The 25,807-nt window shown below is 39.3% G+C and overlaps 1 protein-coding gene across 2 annotated transcripts in view; it reads right to left on the bottom strand.

The window, feature by feature from the left end:
- The window catches only part of EDIL3 (EGF like repeats and discoidin domains 3), a 238,638-nt gene that overhangs the window by 14,554 nt on the left and 198,277 nt on the right, over positions 1 to 25,807 (bottom strand). The gene's annotated exons all lie outside the window — the stretch shown is intronic.

Here is a 25,807-nt window from a genome sequence, read left to right as displayed (position 1 = left end):
TACCACCGAATGGCACAACATGGAATAGTCTCACACCCTTCTCCATTGTGCTGAGTGTCATACATGGCCCCTAAAAAACCTATTTAATTTACAATGGGAATGACCTGCAGCTAAAAAATATTCCCATGTGCTGCTAATATTCAGAATATATGGCTGATTCCCCAAGTGCCTTTCCATTTCCTTCTCAGTTCATGAGCCCATGCTTTAGAAGGGCTCTTAAAACATTTGCTATCATGCTTCTTTTCCTCCTGAAATTCCTTCTCATTTTATGTCTTTCTTTCTTTTTCTACCTGAAAAGCTCACAGTTTCTCATTTCTTGAAATTTTTTTTGAGTTTTTTATTTTATAATCTTATCAAAATGATTTTTAAAAATGCCAGGCGGGAGCCTTAAAGCCTAATAAAATGTGAGCTTTCAAGTGGTTTCCACGTGAGTCAGCATGGGTGTGATCAGTTCTTTGTGAACCAGAACCCAGCACTGAATGTAACAGATTTGGGCCAGATGCCTTGGATTAAAATGATCAAGAAAGAGATTGCAATAGCAAAAGTAAATTGACCTAATAATGTAATTTCAGAGGCAGAATGAAGAAGTTGAACTCCCTATCAAAACTGATATTTTCTTGAAATTTGAGAGTATAACTGAAGTTTCATTTTGTGTCCTCCAGCAATGTGGCGAGCCAGTAAAAAAGAAATAAAAGAAAAGGTGGATTTATTTCAAACAATAAATGGCTGTGAAGCAGTCGGCATTTTTAAAATTGTCCCTTAAATCAGGCAAGAGACCCTCAGAGTAAAAATATTACAGTAAAGTGAGAGGAGTGCTGAACTCCACAAGCAGATTGATTGACATGTTTTTACAGAAAAAAAAAAAAAGAAATTAGAAAGTGAAGAAATAAAGAATCTCTGGCGGATCAAATGCTGAAGATCCCGTGCTGGGTTTTTAGGAAGCTGAGGACGCCTGAGCAAACTCATGTAGGATGGAATGTGGGGCTGGGGAGAAGAACAGATGTGCTGTGGAGCACAAGAAATTAATAATGAGAGTAGAAACAGAAACAAATGATCTTGGGAAGTCAGCTGGTCCTGGACAGTGCCTTTGAAAGATGGAAATTGGGGTTTGGATTTGTGTCCCAGGCCAGGCTGGACAGGGATTGGAACACCCTGGGGTGGTGAGAGGTGTCCCTGTCGTGGCAGGGGTGGCACTGGATGGGATTTAAGGTCCCTCCCAACCCTTCAGACCATCTTGGGATTCTATGACAACAGAAAGAAGAAAACAACTGAAGAGTACATTTATTAGAATAGAAGAGGAAAAATTCACTGTTTAGAGCAAGCAAAGAAAGGAAGCCTGGAGATCCCAACATTGGAGCAAATAGTAGCAAATAACAAGTGGTAAATCCTTTTAAGGAAAGGAATTACTTAAAATGTTCAATACTGAGATACCAAAACAGTAAGGGAAATTGTCAGGGTCAGTAGATGGCTCAAAGAATTTTGGTTTTACCAGAGTGAACTAATTTATTGCCGTCATCTATTGCCAGTGGCAACGTTGAGGGACCCCAGGATATGAAGGAAGTGTCCCTGGCAGGCAAAACTGTGTTGCCTTTGTTCGGTGGGGGGAGAGAGGGACTGAATCAGAGCAGGAGCCTGCTTTGGAAGTTTTCATGGATGGCTTGAAGGGACTTTTCTCTTCTGTAAGGAGCGCAGGGGAGCTGGGTTCCACAGCCTAAGTGGGCCCCTGGGAAATGAGCACTGCTAATTAGTGTAAGTCTTTCATGAATTAATAAACACCAGGTCTCCAGACCTTGCTTCCAAATATTTTGGAGTCTAAATGAATAGTCTGTTTTTCTAAACAGACTGATCTGGTAAGGAATCACTAATTGGTCCACACTTTCAGGCAGCTTTTGAACTAAACATTTCAGAGTCAACTTTAGATTCTCTTTATAAATAATTTTGACATTAGCATTTTACAAGTATAACCTCTTTTTAGCAGAGAATGCTTCTTATACTAAAAGTCAATGTCTCTCTGTTAGCTTGAAAAAAATGCCTCCACAAAACCAGCTGTTTATTTTTAAAATGTTAAAAGTGAGCTGAGAGGACTTCACAAATATTTAACATGGCCATGACACTCAGAGTACTCCTCATTGAAATTCAGAACAGGGAGAAAAAAAATTTCTCATTAAGATTCAGGGGATTCCAAAGGTAGAATCACAATAAATCTTTATTATCACATACATCCAGTGTTAATAAAAATGTCCTGGTAATGATTGTTTTGCGCTTATAGGACATATCCAGTGGCCTTGCACTCCAGTTCAGAAAATGATGTGGGAAGCTGGAAGGTAATTTGGCTTTGCTCAGGTTTTTTTTTTTTTTTTTTTTCAATAAGACTTACATAGGTCTGTGTAGTGTGGGCTTTTTTTTTTTTTTTTTTTGAAAAAAAAAGTGAAAAAGGAAATAATGAATAAATACTCTCTTCTTAGGTCTTGACAATACAGACAACACATATTGCTGGAGATGAAGGAGAGGAATACAGGATATAGCACCAGCATTTCCATCTCATATTTCAGCATCTTATTTACTTATTCATTCATAAGCAGATGAGAAGTCTTCAGGCAATAAAGATCATTATTTAAATTAAAGAAATACAGCTTTTACTTTGTAGCCTCATTACCTTCTACCTTGCTTTCCATTTTTTGTATTGAAACTACTTTAGAGCAGAAAGTTGAGGAGAATTTACACCACCTTCTAGGTAAAACATCTGCACTAAAATAGCTTAAATGAAAGTCATAACTTCCCATCAGGACACAGAACACTTTTATTCAGTTAGTGCAGCTTGCAAGTAACAGGCAATCAAACAAATTACCAGGGAGAGAAGTTGAATTAAGACACAACCAGTGTGTACCCTTCAAAGCTGAATGTGATTAACAGGATTAGAATGTGACTCTGGCTTTTTCAGTGCAGCAGAATTTAGAAGGAGGTAGAGGCAATTAGTCTGCAACTGAGAGGATCATTAGCTGGTTACAAGAAGAACCATGGTCTACAGTTAATGTACATTTCTACAAGCAGCTGATCAAAAGGCAGTTTAGCATCTTGCGTCTGAAAGAAGCCTCTTGGGCTGTAACTATTCCCTTTTCCCACCTTGTTTCAGATGTTACAGACAAATTCAGGGTGGTTTGGAGGAGAATTAATTTAAGGAGAGCACAAAGATGAATGCACCTGAGCGTGGAGCGTTTCGAAGGAAGCACTTGCATGGATGCGCAGCACGAGCTTGGGGTGTTGGTGCGCACTTCATGGGATGATCACCAGAGATTCACTGCAACCTCAGCCATTCTCTGGTTCTCCAACATGTGGCAAAAAGCCAACCATACTGCCCAAAACCCCAGAGACTGGGAAAGAGGCACATTTATTCAGCATTCACACTGGCAGACACCACAGGGGAGCAGACCTGCAACACTGACACCACAGAGCAGGGTGTCTGCACAGCTGTGCTGCAGGGCTTCCACTTCCAGATACCCTGGGCCACTTTTTCCAGCACACCTTTTGGCTTGATTTAATCTGATGGGAACCCATTGTTTGTGAGGATAGCCCATCATGTGAACCAGTGTGTGAAAAGTGAAGATGTCTGTAAGAATAACACACTCCTCATCAACCTGGCAGCGTCAGAGGAGGAGAAAGAACCTCCTTGGATGCAGGGAGTGCCAGGCTCTGCTTCACAGTGAAGATGATGGTGAAATGCCTCACTGTGACTTTCAGCTGTTCATCATTTCAGGAGTACTTAAAATGTTCAGTTAAATCCTGTCTTTATACAAACATTATGGTTCTGTTCCCAGTGGAGCCAATCCTATGTTCAGCTTTTCTTGTAATTTTAGACATGCCATTTTTTCTCACAGATTTTCTTTTATTTGCCTTTGTGATCCTGTAGACTGTGTTGGGATGGGTTTTTTTGTTGTTGTTGTTTGTTTGCTTGGGTTTTGGTTGGTTTCTTTTTTGTTTGTTTGTTTGTTTTAATCACTCATCAGATAATACTGATGAATGCTGGGCAATCTCAATGCATTTGGCAAATACAGAATCACTGGGGTCAGAAATAAAGAAACCTGGATCCAAAGAATATGACAACTGGAGAGAGGCACTGCCAAGGTGGGGACATTTCTTACCCTTAGGAGACTGAAAGAAGAAGTCCACAGTTTTCTCCAGCTGGTAATTCACCAAAGTGCAGACCTGCCTATTAAATATCCCAGTATCACAATGAGGCCTCAGATTATTTTTGGATGCTTAAGATAATGGTTGGAACTCATGGTTGGACACCAAACCCCACCAATGTTCTTTCCAAGTAAATAAATAAAGAGTAAATAACCTGTCCTAAGCAGGTTATTTACTCTTCATTGCAGACCTCATGAGTGTCTTAATTTTTCCAGGGTAAACTGGCAAAGTCAGAGCTGTTACCTCTTCCCTAAGAAAATTCACATCAAAAAGGCAGAAATGCAGCTCTCCTCATCTTATTGCATCAGATAAAGGTGCTTTGCTCTCTCCTCCATGCCCAAAATCTGGATGTAAAGAAAATTAGTGCTGGTACAGTATGATTGCTGCAGATGTGCAACATCTGTATGTTTCTATCAACATTTCACCAGCAGCTCTGTTTTGTAAACTGAAACTCAGCATTTCAGGCTTTTTTTTCCTAAAGCCCAAATATTAAACCCACAAAATACCCAAACCCCAAACCAAGCCCAAACTATAATCCATCATGACCAATTGGATCTAAAGGCTGTTATGGGGAAAAAACCAAATGAGCAACTAGATGCTCTTTGTAGGGAAATCTAATTTTCATCACAGCATCTTCCATACCAGAGAGTTTTTATTGTGTAATCTCTTAAATATATATTATTTGGGTAAATAGCTAATCACATAGCCTGAAAAAAATAAAGTAAGTTCTGACAGAAAATTAATTGCTCTAATAAATAAATAAATAAAATAATTCTAGAAGAAACCATAATAACTTAATAAAAAGCAGCATTTTTTAGCATTTTGATCAATATTCCACTACACGGGCTTTTCATGCTTCCTAGGTAAAACAAAATAAAATAAAATAAAATTAGAAATTTTTTCATTTAATTGGGTATGTATTAGTTATACCAGCTGTCATATGTTTAAAATTAAACTTCTTCTTAAACCTAGATGTAGATGGGTTACTTTCAAATAAAAAGACAGGAGAGTCACTCTTTTTCTTCTTTAAAAATGTGGATTTTTTTTTTTTTTTTTTGCTGGAATCTTTTTCACTTAAGCTTAGACCTTCCACATGGTTTTAACACTGTGTCACTATGTTTGTAATGCCTGTAGTCCTCTAGGCTAAGATAATAAATACTGGTCTTATTTTCTTATTGCTCTTAATTGCTTTTCCCTCTGAACGACTTTATGGCTGCAGTAACTGCACTGAAGAAACGGGTTAGGAAGAAGTCCATGTGCCATCAGCTGTCTCCAGTACAATTTAAAAGTGATAAACTGGAGAGTGAAGCCTGTTCTTTGTAATCTCCATGAGCTATCAAAAATACCTCTCAGGCCATTATGTTGAAAATTTTGGGGTGAGACCCACAACTAGGCTGAAAACTTACTTTGTTTCCACCAGCAACTTCTTAAGTAGCCACTACTTCTTAAAAAGTACAGATTGTGTGAATCCTTCCTTATTTACATACTTAATAATCCTTGTTAAACAGCTATTACTGGAAAAAGGGGGAAAAAACCCAGCCAAATTACTGTAATATTTTTTTCAGCATTTCAGTAAAAATTCAGATAAAACAGGTGTATAGGATCAACTATTTGGACATTTTCAGAGCAGTATCTATTGCAGACTAGCTGTTCATAACTACGAGTTATTAAGCCATGAGTAATCTCATTTCATTGGTATTTCAAAAACTAAATATTAAAAAAAAAAAAGAAAGAAAAAAGAAAGAAAAAAAAAGAAAGAAAAAAAAGGAAGGAAAAAAGGAAGAAAAAAAAGAAGAAGAAGAAAATGTTGGGTCCTTTAAGGCAGATGATGTGCTGTGGTTTTATCAGCACCTTGGTAAATCCTGCCCACAGCACACACGAGGCAATGCTGTTTTCCTCCTGATCCTGCAAACCAGAATGAATTCCTCAGATCTGCATAACTCTCACAACTTATCAGGGAGCACTTGCGAGGGAAATGTCAGCACCAGGTATTTTAAGGTCTGAAGTAAAAGAAAATGTAGAGTTTTGAGATGATAGCATCAGTGATGATTAAATCCATAACCTTTTCTCCTACCACTGGGTATTTCACATCTGTGCACGGGATATTCTCACTGTAATCATGATTAGAGGGTTTTTAAAGAGATGACACAGTTGGCTGAATTAGTTACCAACAGTCAAGAAACCACTAATAAAACGTCTGTCTCTCTGCTGTGGGACACTCAGACCCCATCAGCCCTTGAGGATGCCAGGATATTTAAAAATAGCCCATTAAATTACCAGTGATTAAGCAGGCTTAGACATCTGGTGGAGCTCGGAGAAGCCTTTGAGCTGCTTTAGTGCACTCCAAGAGCTGATAAAATCTGGGGCACTGTCCTGTGTGAGGTCAATCACTTGGAATTCTTGTGGGAAAGCCAAGGGCAGAACAGAAATTAGCCATTAAAATAAAGCAGAGAGAATAAAAATATGAATGTGGTCACGACACAGCGCACTGACTGTGTGTTACGCTGCTTTTCTGTGAAGCTCCTCAGCTGAACACTGCTGCCAGCAGTCCTAGCACCTATTTATGGACAGAAATAGACAAGGAAATGAGAAAATAAATTTAATCTACGTTCAGTTCTTTATACAATAGCCAAGGAGGCAAAAATTGGAAAAAATTTCGTCACCCTGTATGACAATAAGAAGTAGCTTTATTTCTGGGAGACGTAATCTGAAGTAGTTCTTGCTGAACTTACAATAATGATTGTGAGAACTTTTGATCAAATTTGTGGGCTATGACTAGGGGTGAAAATATAGCACAGAGAAGAAAAATTGCACATGTTAAAAAAATTTAAATATTGACTATTTGCATTTCTGCTTGTCTTATGTTTCACTTTTAAATAAAGAACAAATCATGTTGAGATGATAAGATTGTTCCACTCTCCTCAGATATAGAGAAGAGTAAGACAGGAGTTCTGTTGCCTGTTTTTATTTTACTAAAATCAATCTCAAGTTGGTAAGGAAATGCATCAGTAAGAATTCCTGCACGCCAGTACACTGCCCCAGTGGGGATTCCTTAGTTTTCTGTTAAAGAGCATTACTGGGAATATCATGTGCTGGAGTGGGTTAAACAGCAGCAAAATACAGACAAGAAAATTTGAAATATAAGCAGAGGAAGAAGGAAATTAATGTATTTAACCATGAATTGCAGAATGGCACTCGATAGAAATGTGAGCTTTAGGGAAGTTTACATATCATAGCCATACTTGCAAAGGCAGCCAGGAGAAATATGGCTGTCTTTGCTTGTGTTTTTCTTGGGTTTTTGGTGCATTATGGGTTTTAAGAAGAAATCAAAGGCTGGTGATGCAACGCCTGTGAAGACAAAAACTCTTCCCTACAAATGAAATATCACGACTTCTGCTTGGCTTCCAGCAGAGAGGATGAGACAACAGCTCTTATGGCAGGACTGCTGAAAATTTTTACAAAGTGTTGGGATCATAATCTACACACAAGCAGCTCCTTTTGTTTTTAAAATGAAAATTAATGGTGGTAATATGGAAGTTCATTATTTACCTGGTTGCTTTTTTCTTTTTTTCACCTCGGGTAATTAATAATGTCGCAAATATTTTCTGGAGCACATAAAAATGTCTCAATAATGTATGAGTATCTGGGCTACAGATCGATGAGCAGAGTGAAGATAAGCTTGCACATCAGATACTGTAAAGTGACTAATAATTAATATAGCCACTGAACTGTTGAAACACTAACAAAAACCTGCCTGTAAGCAAAGCTAAGTCTGCCTAGAAGATAAGTGGGGTTAAGCCTGAAAGTTTCTCCTTGTGTTTAAAAGCTCTGACTGCATAATTCTTATTTTCATAGGAAACGTGGCCAAGACAGCATCACTCAGCCATTGTTTCTAAGAATGAGTTTGCCCATCTGCCAGCAGGGATTATTATGCATAACCTGTTCCATACAGCTATGCTGCTGTAGCTATACACTAAAAATGTCAAAACTGTGATACTAGATTTTGAAGAAAACAGCAAGCTGTTTTTTCCTTTTTTTTTTTTTTTTTTGTTTGGTTTGTTTGGGGCTTTAGTCTTAGTTTTTAAATTTTGTGTGTGTGTGCTATCCTCTGAAATGTTAGGGCAAGCTTTTTTTTTTTTCCCCCCAGTGATACACTCTCAATAACCAGCAAAAAAAAAAAAAAAAAAAAAAAAGGGTACACTGGTACACTGTATTGTAGAAAACATCCTTGGCTCTTTTAGCCAGAGAAGTATTCCAGGTTTACAGAAGAAATCAGATTTCTCTTCCCTTTTAGTCTGAATGTCTTGTCACTTCAAGGTAATAATCTCATAATATACTTTCTTGAATGCAATTAGAAGGTCTATTAATCTTCATTCTGCAGGACACAGGAAAGATTATCTGCTATTAGTCAGAAGGACACCCTGGAGCCCCAGTTGCAGAGCTTGGTAAATAGACAAAACAAGCCTGGGCTCCTGGCAGGACAGACCCAGTCCTGGGACTCAGCTTTGATCCAGCACGGATTTATTTCCTTGGCTTTGCAAACCCCCCACGAGGCGTTAGCGGCTCTGCTGATTTTAGGGATTAATGCTCTGCTGAAAGCCTTGTCCAGGAAGAAGGGGGCATTTAACCATGAGTTTCAGAATGGCACTTGATAGAAATGTGAGATCTGGGGAAGTTAATGTGTCACAGCAACACTCGCAAAGACAGCCGGGAGAAACACGGGTGTCTTTGCTTGTGTGTGGGAACCCAGGACATCCCTCTGGGTGCCCTGGATGGCCAGAGCCGCTGGCAGGGGGCTCTGAGACCCTGGCAGCAGCCAAAGACACACGTGGGGTTTGGATCTTAGCCCGTGGAGCAAATTGCCAACTCTGTATGAAGAATTACAAGCCACACACACAAGTTCAGGTATTGTAGTAGAAGTAGTCACGAAGTGAAAGGAAGGATTTTTGAGTGCTGTACAGGGGGGTTTTAAGCCTTGTACGCAGGGGTCCAGGTTTTGTCCATGGGGGTCAGGAGTTCTAAGATGGAGGGATTTGGGTGTGCCCTGTCCTCTTTCTTTCTCCTTCCCAGCCTCCATGTCTTTGGTGATGTTGGCACTCACAGATTGGTTTAGAGTAGAAAGTCACCATTCAATATAGACAGTAGGCATTGGGGAAAAGGTATAAACATGTAACAGTAATGTGTGATATAAAAGATGGCAGCAGCCCCTGGGAGGGCAGAGTGCCTTTGTCTGAGCTGCTGAACGGGCCACAGCAGCTCAGGAGAAGAATCTTTAAGATAACCAACAATAAACAACCTTGAGACCGGACAACAGAGGACTGCTGAGTCTTTCTTTGAAGGCACGGGTTGGAGGAGAGACTTCTCCATCTTTTGGGGTCACCCCAATCCGGGGCACAAAACCCCACACTTGCGTTTTTCTTGGGTTTTTGGCACGTTATGGGTTTTAAGCAGAAATCAAAGGCTGGTGATGCAACACCTGGAAAGACAAAAACCCTTCCCTACAAGTGAAATATCACACCTTCTGCTTGGCTTCCAGCAGAGAGGATGAGACAACAGCTCTTATGGCAGGACTGATAAACAACTTTGTAAAAAGTGTTTGGATCATAAACGGGCTCATCTAAGGCACAAGCAGCTCATTTTATTTATGAAATGAAAATTAATGGTGGTAATATGGAAGTTCACTATTTACCTGGTTGTTGTTTTTGTTTGTTTAGGCGTTGGGCTAGGTGGGAAAATATTTTTCTGTTCCCCAATGTTAAAAAAAGATATAAACAAATCTCTGCCTGCTGTCAGAAGTGAAAAAAACCCCTCAAGACCCACAAAAAACCAGCCAAACAAAAACCAAGCAAGCCCACTAACTCCTCCCAAAACAAACAAACAAACAAACACCCCCAGACATTAAAAAAACCCATAAATATTCTGAGATAAAAAGTGAATTATTTTGCTTTTGAAGGAGCTGATCTACGTCTTGTCCATTAGATCTGCTTGGTTCAGGTTCACTTTTAGTTCCAGGTATTGAAAAGTAGGGCCATGAGAATGCACTTCCAAATTCCAGAGGAAAGTAACAACTGAGTAACTTTTACCCTTTTTAACACATGTGCATTCCATTCTAAATGGAAGTTCCACAAAAACTGATTGACTGGGATGTCTCATAAAAATTTTCAACATGAAACTTGGATTAAACCAACTTTCAAACAGTTCAAAACCAAATTTTAAACTAGAACCCACAGATGCAGCAGCAGCTAATTCAAAATGTCTTACATTAAAATAAATATTAACTAAAGCTGGCCTGCAACCAGACCTTTATCATACAGAAGTGTTAAAAAAATTGATTTTTCTCTGCTATGTGAATGTCACTTTTCATATAATTAAAAAGTTGATCCTTTTACTAGTAGAATGAATTTCTATAGAAGAGATTTCAAAATTATGTATGTTCTTTCATTTTCAGAACAGGTCTGAAAGTTGAAATATGAATGCCAAAATTAAAAATATGACTGTCAAAATATTTTAAATTTAGTAGCAAATTTGAAAATGCTGGATTTTCAGCTAGAATGTTGTCCATGACTTTTCATGTAAGTATGAAAAGCACCTCAATTGTAACAAGATTTTTTTTAAATAAGAAATGACAGTTATTCCACCCTTTGTACTGTTAAATAATTAATCAAAAGAGCTCTGATGTTTTACTGCATAAGCAACAGGGTAAATCAATGCAGACAAACTATTTACCAGACTTATCTGTACTCTTCTAACTTTGAAAAAGAAATTTACACAGAAGACTGGAGGTGGGCATGGAGTGTGGTGGTTGAAGTTTTGTCTGTTTTGGAATTAATGCCTCTCCCTATGCCTCAGTAGAGATGGCTTTCTTATGGAAATGAAAAAATTTCTGTGAATGACCCCTAAAACTCCTATCACCACTCAACACTAACTTTTTAAAAAATATTTTTTCTTCAGTTTTTTTACAATTAATTCACTCTGTTTGCACCCTAACACAGGTGGAAGCATAAAAAAAATGCAGACACATAAATAACATAAATATACTCATCTCAGCCTTCCATTCAACATAGAGCAGAGTCTTAAATTTTTTCTTATAAAGCTAAGAAAGTTAGGATCTGGCTGACTGAGGCTGAAAAAAAAAAGTCGAAAGTGATGTTTCCCCAAAAAAGAACACTGAATTAACCACTTCCTGGGTAATAGGGGAAAAAGAAAAAAACAAAACAAAAAAAAGAAGTTGTGTTTTTCTCAACTCAAACACAACCTTGAGTATGTTCTTGCACATAAAACCTCCATAAGCCTTTCTGGAACACACAGAATGGACTTAATGACTGATAAAGACTTAACCTTTGAGTGCAGATTTAAAATCCTGTTGTGAATAGGTTAAAAGTATTAAACAATACCACTATTTCTAGTATAAATAACGATACACAAGTTCCCCACATCACGCTTGCTGCTTTCTGCAATTGACTTAATAAAGATTTAGATAGAAAAAAAATTAAAGGCCATTTTCTTGCTGAGCAAGTTAGTAAGAATGCTTCCAAAATTGAGTACTTAGGCCACAATTGATTGCAACCAATATTTTTTTTAAAATAAGAAAATGAGAGAGTTTTCTTGAACCAAAGACAAAGTAAAAGAGAAATGTGCAACTATGGCTGGAAAAGTGTAAAACATCCTCTCAAAACCATAACTGTTTCTTACAGTCAACAAGGCTGGATCCCAAAGAAAGTAATATCTGAAAGAAAAACATTTGCAAATTCTATATTTGCATATACCCGCAAAACCCCTGCTGACATCTGGTCCAGCTAACAAAGAAGAGCACAGAGAGGGAACTCTGCTCTGCCATGAAACAGCACAGAGATAGGAGGTGATAAATTATTAACAAAGTCGAAATCTTAAAAGTTTTGAACGCCAGCACACAGAGAAGTCAGTGAAATCACAGCATAAGAAATCTGAAAAGAACATATTTTCAGCTCTGGGCGATGTGTTTTCCTTGTAGATGCATCAGATATTTCTTGCCTATTTTTTTGTTTTGTTTTGTTTTGCTTTGCTTTTCCCTTGTGTTCCTTTCACAAAGATTAATCTTTTAAACAGCTCCTGCAGCCCTTGCTCTGTCAGGTGAGTACAAGTCTGGTTTACCAAAGCCCAGTGTTCACCATCAGAGTATCTGCACTGTTTTGGAAAGCAAATTTCACAGTCAGCCACAACTTTGAAACCCAGAATTTTTCAGTCAACTTTGAGCACGTGGGAGGTGACACATCCACTGTCTTACTATGGGGGTTAAAAAATTCCTTTGGGTGTATAAATCAGAGAAATAAACTTGACTATCTACCAATTGCATGTTACAGCAAAAAATTCTATATAAATCCATGTGTCAATGAAAATTAACTTCCACCAGAAAGCAAGAAACTACATTGGCAGGCAGACAGAAATAAAATATCTTTGGCTTATTTTTTTGCAGATGCATTTTCCATCAAGAATTCAAATAAAAAGTTATATTTTCTCCACTGCCTGTAAGTAGGAGTTTCTCACTCATGCATTGCAGTTCCATGTAGTGGACTGTTCCCTAAGGATTTGCTCCGTAGGCAGCTGAAAATAGACCCCTATTACTATAACACAAATCAGCAGTAATTTGTGTCTTGCAGCAGATTATTGTGCTTATGTCAGATGACTCAGTGAAAGTCATATTTTTCAAATTTGCTGCGGTATCCGATGGCAAAAATGTTTGCTTTTCCCATAAAAAACTGCATTAAAAAACAGGAAAAAAAAAAGCACAGGTATTAATAGAAAATTTATACATTTTGAGCAACATCATCTTCAATATTTTTCCTCACCCACTGATTCCCAGCAAGTCTTTGCAGAAATGCCTTGCCACCAGCCTTGCCTTTAACCACCTGCCCAGGGTACACCCACGGGGAGTATAAGTGCTGTGTTTTCCCCAAATGTCACCTTAAACTAACCAGACTTCAAGGCTTTGTGGAAGCGAGTGAGAATATTCTGCTCAGAGCCAGCCCTGTGCTGCATTTCAGCCGGGATTAAAGTGCCTTCATTTTAGTCAAAAACACACACAAAAAGGGCTGATTAACCTCCTGAACAAGTACCAGGGTAGTTACTCCCACAAGCTCCAGAGGGAAAAAAAAAACCAAAACAAAAACCAAAAAACAAACTTGGCTTTAGGCATATAGGTCCAAGCATCAGAGATCCTGAGTTCACAAGGAGTTACAAGCTCAGTGAACTTGACCTTTTTATGTCACAGGTCTCACCCCAAGGCACAGATCATCCCCCAAGACTTCTGGGTGAGATATTCCAGGTTTTTTTTATTCCATTCCTTTAAGCTGCAAAGCCACTCACGAGGCAGAGGAAGCTTTCCCTGCATATACTTTTGATTTTACAGCAGGGCAGGTTTATACTGGATATGAGGACAATTTTCTTCACTGAAAGGGCTGCCATGGTGGATTCCCCACCCCTGCAGAGACTCAAAAGCCATTCAGATGTGACTCTTGAGGACATGGGCCAGTGGTGGCCTTGGGAGTGCTGGGGGACGAGGTGGACTCAGCAATCTTAGAGCTCTTTTCCAACCTAAGTGATTCCCTGACTGTTTAAACACTTAAGGACTACCCTGATTTAGAAATACCTTGTGCCTCTCCATGGAAAATGGTCCATATTATGAAGAGCAACAGGGGAGACTGGGAAAAAAATCTACTACAAAGAGCATTGATTTTCCTAGTAGAAAGCAGTTAGCTTGCTCACAGCAGTGAGTTTACTGGTGGCACTGTGGCTGAAGTAAATAATTCCTAAATTCACAACAAACATAAGTATGGCAATATTTTTACCTGTATTTCCAGAAGTACAAGTGCAATCAGGCTTTATGGATGCTGATATTATGTTTTAAATTCAGTAATTTATTTTAAGGTGGAGGTGATAATCCTATGATGGCTGCAGATTTTGAACTTTGGTTTGAAAGAGATACTTGGAGGCCAGGAAATTGACTTTTTGGAAGGATCAGTAGTGCCAGGGGGGAATGATTTTCCACTGTCAGAGGGCTGGATGGGATATTGGGTTGGAATTGTTCCCTGGCAGGGTGGGCAGGCCCTGGCACAGGGTGCCCAGAGCAGCTGGGGCTGCCCCTGGATCCCTGGCAGTGCCCAAGGCCAGGCTGGACACTGGGGCTGGGAGCAGCCTGGGACAGTGGGAGGTGTCCCTGCCATGGCAGGGGGTGGCACCGGATGAGCTTTAGGATCCCATACAATCTAAACCATTCTATGATTCCATGATTCTGTGTCCTGCTGGTGCATGAGAGCATAATATCAGGCTAAATCAGAGACCAGCATTCACGCTTTTAAATTTATCTTTCCTGCATTCCTTACTTCCATTATTTAATTTCACATTCAACTGCCAAAGAGGAGCTTCAAGAAAAAACAGACGCATTTTGCAAGAAACACGTTTGAAATGGGCAATGTTTTTTAGAAATGAAACAACAACAACAAGAAAAACAACAAACCACATAATCCCTTCCATTTTTCTGGGACACCTCACAGAAAGCCCCACCGGCTGGGGTGGCAGTGAAATTATCTGCAAGCAGCAGCCTGGATGCATTTTGATTGCCTGGGAGCCAACTGGAGTCTGAACACCTGCAGGATCCTGAAAGAGCTTTTATTCCAGAATGTTGTAAGCTGGCTCCAGCTCTGGACAGCTCTGGGTGGGAGGAGAACCCCGTGGAGATTCTTTAAGTGTCTGCAGGTTGAAACATTACAGGTTTGCATGGTACCAAGGACCACAATGCACCCCTGGTGCTGCACAAATTACTCATGCAGGGTGGATGGAAAACCCAGGCAGAAATTCCTGTACAAAGTTTTGGAAGAAAAATGCAGACTTGAATGAGGGAACTCTTTCAGTGCATTTGGAGGGTCCTCCTTTGTGTTCTGGAAGTCCTTTGTGGTCAAAAAAAAAGTTATTTTATTATAGCAATACTAATGTTTATTTTTAATCTGTGTCATCTATCTCTATCTCTGTTTCTATCTCTACTTTTACCTCTATATCAGTGTCTATTTCTATCATCATCTCTATTTTTTATCTTTATCTATATCTATCTCTATCATCTCTATCTCTCTATCTCTATCTCTAATCTCTATCTCTATAATCTCTATCTATCTCTATCTCTATCATTTATTGTTGGAATCCAAAATGCAAGGAACTCTCAGAACTTTGGGCCTGTAAGCCAAAGCTTAGAATTAAACACAGGATTTGATCTGGGACCTTGGAAAAGGCTCCCAGACTCAGGTGCTTGAAGTGAGAATGTGGATTTATAGTTTAAAGCAGAGACGTGTTAAGCTAAGAAGAAGAAAGTTTAGAGTTTTAGCATTTAAGATGTAGAAAAAAATAAAAGTAGTTACAAAGGTAAACAAGAAAATGAGGATAGAGTACTGTAAATTTGTGTGTCATAACATGATTGGCTAAGAACACTTACACTGTAGCATGGGTCCATAAGACAAAATATTAAAGGATTAGGTAAGAAACATAAATATCCTTATTGATAGCGTTTTATTGTAAATAAATCCTTAAAAAAATCTTGTAACTAAAGGTCTTGTGACCTTCTGAGCCATGTGGCGAAGATGTGAGCCGAACTCACCCTTCCTGACTATACAGAAGATAAGAAAAATAAATCACATCATCTAAAAAACTCAGAGATCTCATCTCATCTCATCTCATCTCATCTCATCTCATCTCATCTCATCTTTAACTCATTCAAAATGTCTTCAAAAATGCCCATAATTTATATCTATATCATCTATTTCTATTTTGTCTATAGATATACACACATGAACACACACATGGAGGAATATATACTTACACATATTCAGACATACATACTTAAAACACAGGTCATTTTTTCCTAATGTTTTTCCTCATCTGTCAAGTCACTCTTGAGTTTACATGAGCATTCTCCCCAAACTACTTCTTAATTTTATTTTCCTTTAAAATTCTAAGTTATTTGTACGCTGAGACCAGCCCTTACCATAGCACTCTGTTCCCCTATGCCAGGAAGAAATATATAGGGATCTGTATGCTCTATAGAGAGATAAAAATGTATTTTCAATAAATTCAACTGCAATTAATGGGCAGTAGAAGCAAATTTCAAAAAGAAAAACATTGCTGCATACAAGCAGGAAAAATTAATTTCTTGGAGTAGAGGAAATCAAAGACCAGGAGATGCAATGCAGGTGATATAATTAAAAAATGAAAATGAAAATGAAATTATGGGGGATGTTGTGGCTGTTGTATCTGAGCTCACACCCGCAGCTTGAGAACTTTTATTTTGGTGCCAAGGACATATTCAATGATATTAATTCCCCAATAATTAAAAAAAAAAACCCTATGTGAAATATTAAAACTTTTATTTACATAATTTTTATTTATTTTGAGGTTGATGTTTCCTTCTACAGGCCTGCACTATGCCACTGGCAAACAGGAATGTTTCAGGATTTCCTGAAAGTAGGGGAAATTAAGGATATGATCTTCCTGTTGATGGCAGCAACCCTATCAGATGGCTCCATAAGGAATATCCATTCTCTCTGCAAACCTTTTCTCAGCTACATCCTCACTGATGCATGCAAGTGATATGTTATTTGTTATATACATCAATGCTACCTCAAGTATTTTTTTTGGAATATTATAGGAATAGCCATGTTTGTCATTGCTTCCTGCACCATTTTTACACACACCTATCCTTACTAACCAATATGCTGGCTTTCCTGAAAATCAACAAAAAATATTTTAGGTCAAAGTAAGACAAAGTTTTACTGGGCACTGAAAATGCCTTTAAGCTCTTCTTTGTTACAAGTTCTTTGCTGCACTTAAGCCACGTGCGTGTTAAATTTGCCACTGCGACAGAAAGGAGGGTTCTGCATATGGAAGCAGTGTGTTTTATTTGTTTATGGTTTCTCAGGCTGCATATCAGAGAAAGTCAGGCTTATTTCTGCACAGCAGATGAAATGTAATGATCCCGGAGAAATATGGGACTAACCTTTCTGAGGAGAAAGCACTGAATTAAAATAAATGAGATGGGACTTGCCAGTATTTTTTATGTACCACTTAATGTAGAGCTCTGCAATATATATTTTTATCTGCACAAACTCCTTCAGGAGCCAAGCCTTTTCTAAACAGAGTATCAAATCAATATGAAGCAATACGGCATATGTTTTTTTCCCTTCCTAAATGCTGATAATTTTATCTGCACTAAATTATACCACTCTTGTTCCAAGGGTATCTCTGCATGCATGCAAACAATTCATAGCTATGTACACAGCTGATGTGTTGCCAGACCATCCCAAGAAATTGCAATTTAATGCACAGCTAAATGGAAATAGCAGCACTAAAAAAAACTATAGGTGGATCACCCATGTTTCAGGTTGACTCTTTCCCACAAACTGAAGCAAGGAACCATGAGACACAAAAGTTCTTCTGCCTTTGATCTTAAATTAGTGTGGTTTTCATGGGCTCCAGAGGGGAAAGAGTTGTGTCTTGCTCTCTCAGCTCCCACGAGCACACAGATTAGCCTTGCTTGTCTCTTGTTCCACTGCCTGGAACAATGCTGGGAGCTGTTGCAGCAGCTACGGCACCAGTGGCAGGCAAAAAATATAAAGGTTAAGCTTCCCACAGCTGCTCAGTTAGGAGTATTCTCATCAGACTATCTATTTGTTTCATAATTTGTTTCCAAAACTGTCTTACTACTGAAAGGTAGTCATGCAGTCAGACCTCTTCATCCATCTTGTAATCTGCTTTATTATCTTAAAAATTAAACTCTTTTGTTTTTAATTTTTTTTTTACTCCACTGAAGCGTAAAACCAGATCACTACTTCCTAAAGGAAAGTATTTAGAAAGTGCTGTTCATTATTTTTGGCTTACTGCTTAAAATGTAACTCATAGCATGTTCACCACCATAAACCATCCCACAGAGAGCTGATGAATTCAAGCACCCACCTGAATTTAAATACAGGTTAGGAATGTGTTGACACAGCCAGAGATTAAATACATATAACTGCATTTGGTCATTAAAGTAACAAATACATAGAGAGAGCACTTATCATGCAACATTCTGTAATTGGTTTCCCTGACATTAAATTTACCTGTGTTGGAGTAGTTAATGCTCAAGTTTCTCTAGTCTAATAATTTGGTCCTCTTTTGATGTATAAATGCTAAATGCATATGGATGCAGAATACTTAAGAGTTTTGACAAATCTTGCAGCTCCAAATCTGGTATCACTGAGGTGGCTGAAGCCATGGGAGGAGGACAGGTGGCAAAAGCGTGTAAATGCAAACCTCTGCTTGTTTTAAGGGGATGAAACACTCACAAGAAAATTAAATCAGGATGTTGACAACACAACTCAGGCTGCTGCTGTTTCAAGACAGCACAGTTTATCTTTATATGAATCATTTTTCCAGGTAGGTAGGCTATATTGAATATTTCTGTAGTGTGACTGACTGAATTTTTAAAGTTAACATGAGTCTGGTACCAGTGATACTTTTAATTGGAAAAAATGTTTAAAAGATTCTGCCCTTTTTTGTCTTGGAAGTGACACACTTATGTTATAAAATCAATATGCACCTCAGGATACCCTTATCAGCTCACTAAATCCCACAATTTTGGCACAGTAGACAGCCGTGCAAAGGTGTGGATTACAGCTATTGAGCAAAATCTCCCCATGAATTGGAAAAGAAATACAGACACCATTAGTGACAACATTACCACCCCTGGGTAATTCTGATTTAATCTTTATTCTGGCAGGGTGACCAGTGCATGACTGCAATAGAACATCCAATCTAACGTGCTGCTTCAGATCAATGGGTTTGAACATCATGTGAGGCTTCAGATGGATCCTGCAAAAACAAGTCACCACTTCACCTCTCGTGATGCAGCTAATCAAGAACAGCTCATTAGGTCTTGTAGCATGCTTCATGTTAAGTGTGCATAAAAACTCAGCAAAAATAAAATGCAAATGCACTGACGGTCTCACTATGAAAGGTTAAATATTTTTACAAGTATTTTGGCATTTGTTGAAATATTTGAAGTTATTTGTCTGTGTATACATATAACGTATAATTGAGATTATTTCTTTTGCCCAGAGAAGCTGTGGCTGCCCCTGGATCCCTGGCAGTGTTGGGAACTGAGGCTTGGAGTACCCTGGGATAGTGGGAGGTATCCCTGCCCATGGCAGGGGTGGAATGGGATGGGCTTTAAGGTCTCTTCCCACCCAAACCAGTCTGGGATTCTGTGAAATTGGTAAAAAATGTATATTTTGGAACATATGTTCTAATTTGGAAAATTAAAAAAAAAATACATAGGAAAGCATTTCTTACAGGTAGCATTCCTCCTCCTTCATGTGATAACAAGAATAGACAACAGAGAAACACCTGCTTGTTCTTTTTTGGGTGGACAAGTTCGAATTTCTATGTCAGTTTCCTGGTGCCTCTTGTGCTCCCTGTAATGTTCCCTCACAGCACCTGCAGCAGTTTTTATTGCTATGATGCAGTGCCAAGCATCCAGGCTCCCTCACCACTTTTTAGCCTAAATCACTCATTTTTGTTACTGGCTGAAAGCTAACACAAAGCGCTTTCACCTCAACCAGGGTGCAAATTCTTTCACCCTCTGTTACCAGCAAGAGGCTCCTGAGAGTTCTCCCAGCAAAAACTGAGGCTTTTGTTGCACTCACATCTTAAACCTCTATTTTTTCACCCTGCTAACGTGTGTAGTGGACAGAGCCAATTATGGTCTATGCCTTGGTTACTTACTCATCAATGTGCTAAAACTATGTTTAGATGTTACAGTAAATTAAGCTTTTTGTACATATTTTGCTACCAGCATCTTGTCTGTTCTCCAATTATGTATTTAAACCAGGCTGAAAAGTATTGCCATTTGTATAAGTCAAAGCAGCTGTCAGTACTTTTAAAATCTAATTAATAATTAGTAACTCTCCAAAATTCTTCTGTGAAAAACTATTTTCTGTCTATCTACACAGTAATTTTCAATTCCTTCATGAAGTGTAGGTTCCTCTGTGCAATTTTACTGCATAGCAGAAAGAATATTGTGAGGATCACTTGACACCAACACACATAATGGTAATTTAAGGGGTTAGAAATACTGATAATGAAGCAATTATTATTAGGTAATAACATAAAATTTTTCGTTCTCCTGGCTACCTGCTTAATTGCCATGTAGGTGATTCATTCCATGGTGAAGGTATGTCAGCCATAAAATGGGAAATACTGCAGAGCGCTTGAGATGAAAAATGCAGGAGTCAAAAGAGGAATACATGCACACAGAGGATTTATAAGATATAAGGAAGCTCCTTGGCAGACACCAGGTACTTATCACCCTCCTTGTCCACCTGCCAGTGCCTGAGGGAACCCTTCAGCTCAGTGATATGGATGAAACCAGCAGATCTGCTAAGAGCAAATCCCAAGTGCTCCGTGTTATCTGTCCACACAATCAGGCTGCCCTCACTGCCACCCCCCAGGATCTTATTTTCCCGAGGGCTGACTGGAAAAGAAGTATGTTAACTTCAGGGGATGCTGGCACGATGACATTTGTAGAATTGAAATTGATGTGGAGGGATGTATTTCAGATTATTCACCCAGAAATATTGGAAAAAAGAAACCTGTTGGATATTTTTATTAAAATTGCATCAACTAAAATACTGTGCGACAAATTTGGGTAGACCCTTTATTTTGGTTAAAGGTAGGCCCCTAACAAAAAGTAACCATGTCAGCTCAGCAGATTCAATGGAGAGAACTGTGTTTATTTTTTGTCTCCCAGAGAGTGGTGATTTTTTTTTGCCTCCCTTTAAGTGAGACTCGAGAGAGTGCCAGGGACTTGCTTATATATTTGCCTAAAGGGGTTTAGGAAAAATACAGACACACCTGTGCACAGTATAGAATCATATTAAAGTTATCTTTTTACAGGAAACATCCCATGGTAAACCAGAGCAACAGTTTCAGGGCATGATCCTGCAGAAATAAACCTGAAAGCTCTATAAACCTAGAGTAGCATCCATAAATCAGTCTTTTTGACTTTATCCCTGAGTAAATGGAGTTATGCAAGCTCAGTGGAGAAAACGATTTTGACTGCCAGGCTACACATGTGAACAGAAATCTAGAACAAAAAACAAGAACAAAACCAAAAAACACCCAAAACCCAGACCCAAAATCCCCAAAAACAAACCAAAAAAACCACATATCAAAAAGGCAAAATATATTCATATATATATATATATATATATATATATATATATATATATACACACACACACACACACACACACACACACACAGAGGCATTTTTCATTCATTTTCAGATAAGGAGATTCCTTGAGCATCGTGTGTTCTCTCCATTTATTAATTTCCAATGGGTTTCTTCTGTAAGTACTGGATGACATCATGTCCTGCCTCCCCTTGGACACAAACCTTCTTCTCACAGCCACAAAATCACTTGTCAGAGTTTCTCTGTCTATACTGCTCCATGTAAAACCAAGCCCTAAAACCTGACTGTTGATACCCTCTGGTTCCTGTTGCACGTCCTTTATCCACAACAGGCAGTTTCTTATTATTCCCTAAAGGGAGTAAAGAGAAGAAAAGGAGGTGCAGAAAGCATGAAATTTGTAAGTTCACAGAGTCTATATATGACTGCTGGTATGGACTATCACTGCCAGAGTGAGCTCTTAATGTGAATATATTTATCTAATTTGTATAAACCTGCCACCTGCTACTCTCCTGTGACACCATTTAATTTTACATTGTGACAAATGCTTCCTACTGCATACCAAACCCACTTTTTCTATGCTCTTCTTTAATTTTTTTTTTTGTGGTACCTACAGAGAACTTAGAAGATTTGACTCAAATTGGGTAAATCAACACCACATCTGAATATACACTAGCTAGCTAATTTTGCCTCTGGTTCAATTGGGCATTGTTTCTCCTGGACATTGACCTTTCTGTAAAAAAAACCCCAAAACCCCAAACAAAAACAAACAAAAAAACTAAATAAAACCCCCCAAACACCCCTTCTCCCCAAAAAAACCCCCAAAAATCACCCCTCCCCCCCACAATTTTGTATAATGTGTCAATTAATGGCAGTTCTTGAGCTGTAAAAATCCTCCTAAATAGCTCCTACAGCAATGTGGTCCTAAAATTGGTGTGATGAACTAATTGATGTAACAAACAGAACTGCCTGCCTTTTCATTTTAATCCCTGCTACCGGACAAATAAAATCAAGTGCAGTTCAGTGAGGAGATCTGTGTTTTAACAGCAATGCCTTTTTAGAGCGATGGCATTGGGTTTCTTTTTATGCTCTCCCCTTTAATCTGTGAAATAATGCAACGACAAAACACAAAGTGACAGATGATCAAATTGTCCAGAAAGCTCCTCATAGAGTCCCTATTTCAGTTTTAAAGACCACATTGCCTAAATGGCATGAAGTGCCACCCTAAAATGAAATTTACAGGTCTCTGGAAAACTGAGCAGCAGATTAAATTTGAATAATTAATTTTAATGTTTTCATTTATTTTCTTCTGCATTAAAGTTTAAGTTGCTTGTATCTTTTATATGCAAGAAATAAAACCTAATTCCCAGGGTTCAGTTCTCATTTCAGCCAAAATGAAACAGGAAGGCTCATGCAGTGTGGGAGGACTGCAATGCTAATTGATTAGCCACAATTTCCACCTTCTGAGTGAGATACCATAATAGATGGCAGATTGTTTTTTGTTTTTTTTTTTTTTTAATCACAGAAATAGATGCTACTGAACATGACAGCACTGGTTTACAATTGCTCCATTTGCCCCAGAATGCCATTACTCCACTTGAAATTTAACTTTTCAGAGGGTCAGAAAATTACAGCGCTGTGGTCCTTCCTGACCCATCCTCTCTTGCTCTAATAGAGGGTGTCATTATTGTTTCATTAGAACTGAAACCAGATAACTTTTTATGACATTTTTCCAGTGGAGTGCAATGCAATCAGAAAATTGAAAAAACTGTAATGGGAAAAAAAGGTGGATCTGCAGAGATAGAAAGTAACTCAGACATACAAAATTCTCAAAAGACCCTTCCTTCATTCATTTGTCTTTTGTCTATGATGTCTATTTTAAATGGAAAATTACATTAGAATTATTAAAAAAACCCTTTCTCATATTTACAAGCTCATATTTCCTTAGCAACACAAAATTACATACAGTAGGATGGGGAAAAAAGAAAATAATGGGAATAATGTTAAGACTCTCTAATAATAACCCCCAAATAGCTTCTAAATTCTCATAAAACAGAGGTTTAATTTTTAATATCAAAAGACTTTCTAGGACTATGAATTATTGCTGTGAACTTCGGAAAACAAGACTTCTAAGCTCCTCTCAAATAAAAAAACAACCCTCCTGATGTGTTGTGGAAAGAAGGACAAATCCTTCAGTGGTCCTGCAATTTATATATGTCTGTGTGTATTTGGGGGGAAGTGAAAAGTCTGGTGGCAGATGCTGTGAAAAATAAAATGGTTCAGCACTGGCAAGTAAAGAAGAAGGTGTTTTAAGGCAGCTCTGAGGGTTTTTTGAGTCAAGTGATCATCCCAGTGGAGGCAGGTCTGCATGGAAGGCACAGCCAGGTTTGTCTAAGGAGCAGGATTAATGTGTTATTTTTTTTTTTCTGTCACCACACCACTCTGGCTCCCACCAGCTCCTTTGGGCCTGATGTGTGACCCAGCTCTGAGCTCCTGCTGAGATGCAGAGCTCCTCACCTGGGGCTGAGGCTCACCCCCCGCGCTGTGTGAGTGTCAAGATACAACTCACACAGGAGAAAATGGTGGCGTTTCCACAGGGCCTCTTGGGCCAGATCAGGAACCCCAGTGAGAGGTGCTGAAAACAAGGCTGTCTTCAACCTCTGAAGCATGGAATGGTTTGGGGCCTTAAAGCCCCAAAAAGCCCCTTAAAGCCCCTTAAAGCCCCATGGAATGGGCCTTAAAGCTCAGCTCATTCCACCCCTGCCATGGCAGGAATGCCTTCCCCTACCCCTAGGTTGCTCCCAGCCCCAGTGTCCAGCCTGGCCTTGGGCACTGCCAGGGATCCAGGGGCAGCCCCAGCTGCTCTGGGCACCCTGTGCCAGGGCCTGCCCACCCTGCCAGGGAACAATTCCCCATTGCCAAGATGCCATCCAGCCCTGCCCTCTGGCACTGGCAGCCATTCCCTGGCTGCTGTCCCTGCAGCCCTTGGCAATTGTCTGTGTCCATCTTTCCCGCAGCCCCTCCAGGCCCCGCAAGGCCACGCTGAGCTCAGCCCAAAGCTCCTGCTGCCCAGGTGAGCAATGCCAGCTGTGCCAGCCTTTGCTGCCAGCAGAGCTGCTCCATCCCTGCGCCCATCCCGGAGCCTCCTCTGGCCCGGCTGCAGCAGCTCCAGCTCCTTCCTGGGCTGCCCAGGGCTGGGGCAGCTCTGCAGCTGGGGTCTGACTGAGGGGCAGAGGGGCAGAATCCCCCCTGCCCTGCTGCCCACGCTGGGCTCAGCCCAGCACAGGGCTCTGGGCTCTGGCTCAGCCCAGCACAGGGCTTTGGGCTTTGGGCTCAGCCCAGCACGGGGCTTTGGGGTCCCAGCCCTGCCCACAGCACTCCCAGGGCTCCTCCAGGGATGCTCCCTCTACTCAGCCCAGCCTATGGTGGATCCAGGCTTCCCCTTGGGCACTCATGGAGGCACCTACACAAATTCAGCTGATCAGTGAGGTTTGTAGTCTCAGCATCATCATGTAAGGCAGCTAGTGAGTCAAATAAACACCCCCGAAAAAATCTCGCTTTTATTCTTTCATTCTGTTAAACTGCATCAGCCAAAGCTGTCTGCTACCTCTCCCTCTCTCAAAAAAAGGACAAATCTTAACTTCTCCTCCAACGTGCTATTGAGGCTTCTAAAAGTTGAGGATGCTCAGGATTCTGTAGCAAAGTATAAAACTGTACTCACAATGATTTTTTTCTTGTGTTATAGCGGCAGTGTTTGAGGTAGCACAGCCAAAGTATAAATATGACAAACTGAAGAACACCTCAAAGTCAAGAAAAATTAATTCAGATAAAGAAACATGCAGGGAGGGTCTGTTCCAATATTTATAAATAACATATCAAGCCTTTGCATTTCTGATGCTGCCAAAGGGAGGTCATTAGCCATCTGCAGTGAGGTCTTTAAGTGATATTCTCATAGTTTTCTTCTTAATATTTCTTAGATGAAAATTTTATTGGTGGGTTGTAACTCTCATTACGCCTTAACAAAGGTAACCCATTAAGGTGGGTCTAAATATTTTTACTTCTGTCATTGGAAAAAACAGACCTGTGTCTTCTTTATGGAGGTGCTTTATTTTCACTGGCTATATATAGAATTAATTTCTAATTGTGAAAATACTTTTCTGCTTAATTATACAAAAAAGAAAGGATGGCTTGAAATAGGATTAATATATCTTGTAGTTAATTAAACATGAAGCTTCTAAGGAGATCACTCCAGCAACAAAAGCAATTAAGGCTTGGTTATGTATAGTACATAATTAAGCAGGAAGTGCTTGTAATCCCAAGGACTAACTTTCAAAGCTTGTATTGCTTTAAAATAACCTTTTTTCTCGCTTATTTTAG

This window comes from Motacilla alba, chromosome Z, assembly GCF_015832195.1.
Source record: "Motacilla alba alba isolate MOTALB_02 chromosome Z, Motacilla_alba_V1.0_pri, whole genome shotgun sequence".
In the NCBI taxonomy this organism is placed as follows: domain Eukaryota; kingdom Metazoa; phylum Chordata; class Aves; order Passeriformes; family Motacillidae; genus Motacilla; species Motacilla alba.
This window is presented reverse-complemented; position numbering and strand designations above follow the sequence as displayed.